A 5,123-nucleotide genomic window follows, 5' to 3' on the forward strand; every position below is an offset into this window, starting at 1 on the left:
TCCCTGCTGGGCTGTTAACTGAAAAGTTAGCAGCTTGGATCCACCAGTTGCTTGCAGGATAAAGAAGAGGCGGTCTGTTTCTTTTACTATTTTCTGGCCTTAGAAACCCAACGGAGGGTCACCATGAGTCAGAATCAACTTGGTGGCAGTGGGTTTGGTTTGATTTTCTTGTCCCAGCAGTCAGGAAGGGGGTTGTAAGCTTTTTATTTCCATTGTATCCCTAGCGTTTAACACATATCATATATTCAAGAGATTTCTGAGGACAGAAAGATCCTGGGACCTTCACTGAAGCAAAATATGCAAGGTATCTTAAAATCAGCAGAGGCTAGGAGCTTGCTTGTGTGGTTCTGGAGAAGTATGGCTGCCAAGAGCCAATCTATAGAAGAGTTATTCATTCACATCACACTCATGGTTCTAACCAGTCCTTCTCCACTGGAAGAGCCTCACTTTCCAGCACTTTATGAGACAATACTAGTGAGGGTTTTATGATGGTCTACTGAGTAAGGAGTTGAGTTGATAATCCAAAGGCAGATATTTGAATCTACCATTGCTCTAGGGAAGAAAGATGGGCAGTCTCCTCCTGGGTGGTTTAGAGACTCTGAAAACCCGCTGGAGGGTCAATTATGACTTGATCTGACTTGATGGCAATGAGAGAGTGTTTTTCTTTTCAGAAATATATCACTAAGCCTTTCTTCCTAATCTATGTTAGTTTGGAAGCACTGCTGAAATCTGATGGGCAGCCCTGCTGGCATTTGCATTACCAGCGGCCTAACGTCCAGCAACGTAGAAGCCACAGCAGGACAAACCAGCAGGTGGATGGTGGCAAGGAAGCTCTATTCTCCTCCAATGTCTTCCTTTTCATTGTCACACTCATCATCATGAGAAAGAGAAAAGCAGCCCCTGGATGACCAGGACCTGCCTGGCATTTTCAACTAGACTACACTGTTCTCCTATTGAAATACGCAGTTTTACAGAAAAGCTTCAGAAAAAGCCATTCTGTGACCGAGATGGATCAATAATAAAACAAGATCACTCCATAATCATGTTTGAACACAGTCAGAAACATGCACGTTATACCAAGCACAAAAAAGTGACCAAAAGTCTCATGGCTATATGAGTGACTAATGTCACCCACCAATTACAGGCCTACCCCCACTCCACCCTTCTGCCTTTCAGATAAGAATTATTTAGACATCAAAATGTAAAAGGACCTCTGCTTCCAAACAACATCAAATCTGTAGCAAAGCCTTGCTTCTCTGAATTCCTCCAAAATCAGCCAACACAATGCCAAATCCTATCGTAAGTTCTTTATATCTTCCCGAAATTCTCTGTAGTTCCCTATGGTGTGACTTTTCTCTCATTGTCATGAGTCAATAAACCCAATTCTATTCAAAATAGAGAGGTGTTCCTGGTGGTCTTTGACTGAAGGTCAAGAACCACCTGATGTTCCAAATATTAAAGGGTTTGCTGCCTGTCTGTCTAATCCAGGACTGCATCCCCTGAGCCCAGAAGAGAGTAGACTCATGGTGAATAATTAATGAATCAATCCATGAATAATGAATCCTTTTTATTAAAGATCCTCAGACAAGGGTGACGAGAGGGAAGTATTTCGCTGCTATATACCAAGTAAACTAAGCCAGTCAGACCAGATTATGATAGGCAGACACTTGTTTCCTTAGTTTGTTATTGTAAGCCACCAGCAGGGCTTTTGCCAACCCTTCTTTTCTTAGTCAGATTCCATCAGGAAGCTTCCTGTTTTGAGAAAAATGAGAGTGTAAAGTCCATATAAGGAGCTCTGATGGCCTAGTGGTAAGAAACTGTGCTGCAATCTTGAAGGCAAATGGTTCGAACCCATCAGCTGCTCTACAAAAGAAGGATGGGCAATTTCCTCCCGGGCAATGAACTGAAAACCTTCCAAAGGGTCAGCTATCAGTTTGTTCTGACTTGAAGTCACTCAACAACAACAACAATATGGAAGCCAGAAGCTGACAGGATTAGAGGTGAGGAGAGAGGGGGAGAGGGACCCCGAGATCTCTACCTTGGAGGTATCCTTGTAATAACTACCATTTCTCTCCTTACTAGGCTGCAGGTACTTTTAACACACATTGTCTCAAACAATCCTGTAAACAGTTTCAAGAGCTGAGTATAATTCTTTCTCCCTTCTCATGAGAAAAGTAAGTCTTACAAAGATTGAGTACTTTTTCTGAGGTCCAACAGCTAGCTGGTGGGAAAATTCAGATTCGAATCCAAGTCTTTTATGATGCTGAAGTTCTTCCCTTGGTGATCATGCTATAGCCACCTGAACCCAAGGTAAAGCCACAGAGCAATGGTCAGGAGGGAGAGGAAAGGGAACCCAGATATTCTCCATGAGCTTGCACTCTTCTCCTATACAGGCCATGATCCAATCTTAAGAGTGTCCTCTCTCTAAAAGAATTCATTATAGAGACAACTTATTCATGCATTTATTCATACAACATTTATCCACTGAATGCCTAAAATGCACCAAGCACTAAGGACACAAAGCCCTCTACAGAATTATTTACAAGCAGGAAATATTCACAGTAGGGCAAATGACAGGCTCCAGGACTACACTGAGCCCAGAAACCCCTGTGTTCCTGCTGCCTGGTTGGCCCAGTACTTACTCTGCCTCGCTTCCACATGACTAGAGCTGGGAGGTCTTTAAGTAACCCCCAAGTGTTCTCTGTGAAGTCTCTAGACTTTTTTGGTCAGGTCTAGTCTGCATATTTAGAACATTTTTAATGTACTAAAGTGCTGAATCTCCAAAGTGCTAAAAAGCAACAATATCAGTTTAAAGACTAAGGTGAACCTGATCTAAGCTAAGGTCTTTTCAATTACTTCTTATGTGTCTGAAAGTTGGACAATGAATAAGGATGACAAAATAATCAATGCTTGTGAGCTGCAGTGTTAGAGAAGAAAATGGTCCATGGATAATATGCCGTGGGCTGCCAAAAGAACAAACAAGTCTGCCATGGAGAAAGTGCAAGGAAGATACTCCTTGGAGGCAAGGATGGTGAAACTTCATCTCATATACCTTGATCATGTTGTCAGGAGGGACTCAATCTTTGAAAAGGCTATCAGGCTGGGAAAAGTGAGGAAAACTCCTAACAAGATGGACTAACACAGTGACTGTATCCATGTTTTGAGCATGATAGAGACTGAGTATGACACAGGATAGGGCAGGATTCTAATATGTTGTTCATAGGGTGGTTTGAGTCCTAGTTGACCCAGTGGTACCTAACAACAAGTCTGCATGTGCCATAATACTTATTAAATCTAGACCTTTCTCCTACAGCAGAGGCTCTGAAACAGTTGCACCTGCCAAACAGTGGGAAGTCACACTGTAGGCTAAAACTAGCAATAATCTGCCCATTTGGTAATGACATATGGATAACACTACCTGATGTTTATATTCCTACAGGGGCCACTACAGCATTGTCCTGGGAGCTGGGCATCACCATGACTGAGGTCAGAGGCAAATTCAAGTTCTAGGGCAAGCAGGGATATGGCCAGGAAAGGCTTCCCTGGGTGTAACCAATTTATTCTTATTGATTTTCAGATCAAAAGGGCTCAGCTCACAAATCAAAATATGCTTCTCTCTGCCTCCTGCCAAGTCTGCAGCTTCTCCCAGATAACTCACAAAACCTCCCTTGGCTGTGATAGCCTGGGCGATCCTTGGTTAGAAACAATCTGGAACAGGCAGGGATCTAAGGGTTCTGACCACATTAGTGCTAACATGCTGCTTGGTGCTCAGAGGTCCTGAGAACTAAGGTCAGAGCCCGGTGACAAGAAGGCTGGGAGCCTGGGTCCTAACTTTTGTCTCACCACCCACTTAATTAATAGCCTTCCCCAAGTCACTTAAAGTTTCTTGGGTTCTTTTTATCCTGATTATCAAATGAGGAAAAGAGGCTTCTGGCCTTCTAGTTTAGGGACCTCTTGTGGCCTAGGTGGTAAGGAGTTGCTGCCAACCCAAAGGCTCACAGTTCTTATCCACCAGCTGCTCCATGGAGAAAGATGGGCAAACTCCTTTTGTGTGATTTACAGCCTCTGAAAACCTATTGGAGAGTATTAGCTATGAGTCAGTTCCAACTAAAGGACAACGAATTGTTAAGTCTTCTGGTTAAGAAGCACAGGCTTTGACATTAAACCAGTAACTGGGTTAGAATTCTATCTTGCCCTATACAATGGTGGGCAAAGCACTGCACTTGCCTGAACCTCCATTTCTTCATCTAGAAAATGAGCTGCCAGGAGTTCCTGTCTTCCAGGGTCACTGTGTCTTATGTGGCATAAACGGGACTCTCATAAGAATAAAAGAGAACTGTGTGTAGAAAGGCACTGCGAAAAGTACATAGAACAAAAAATTCCAAGCTTTCCTGGAAATCATGTACCATATTCGGCAGTTGAGGATTTGGGAGAGTGCCCTTTAAGAAGTCAAAAGAAGGGCAAGAGGGAGTTAGCTGTAGCAGGTCCCAGGAGACAATTACAGAGTCCTGGTTTCCCCCAGGACTCCTGTGAGTTTTCAATGGACTCATGACATTGATGTTCCCCACTTCATCCTACTGCCACCTTCAGCAAGGACTATACTGAACCAATTCTCCCTACAGGTAAGAGCCTTGCAGTACTGCCAGTAGAACCTTCTGGCTGGGGTACGGACCGCTTGGTGCTTTTCTAACCATCATTCTTATATGTTGTGGTGGTGCTACGTGCCGTCGAGTCGCTTGCGACTCATGGCGATCCTACAGACAAGAGCCCTAAACCCTGCTCTATCCTGTGCCAAGCTTGTTGTCTCTGACATACCTAGTCCCATTGTCCCAGTGACTGAATCAATCCATCTCATCGAGGGTCTTCCTCTCCCGCGCTGTCCCTCCACCCTCCCAAGCACGAAGTCCCTCTCCAAGGACCGTTCCCTCCTTGTAACTTGTCCAAAGTACATCAGACGAACATGCTTCCTTTATCATCCTTTTATCTGGGCAGTAATATTTCTCAGATGGCCTGAATCTAGTTACAGCCAAGAGACCAAGTTTTGGCTAATGAGATGCAAATGAAACTTTGTTAAAAAATGAAAAGTTTTGAAGTCTTTCAGAAAGAATTTTTAAAAGGAAAAC

Source organism: Elephantulus edwardii, unplaced genomic scaffold (genome assembly GCF_000299155.1).
Source record: "Elephantulus edwardii isolate Elephantulus edwardi_28Jun2011 unplaced genomic scaffold, EleEdw1.0 scaffold00001, whole genome shotgun sequence".
In the NCBI taxonomy this organism is placed as follows: domain Eukaryota; kingdom Metazoa; phylum Chordata; class Mammalia; order Macroscelidea; family Macroscelididae; genus Elephantulus; species Elephantulus edwardii.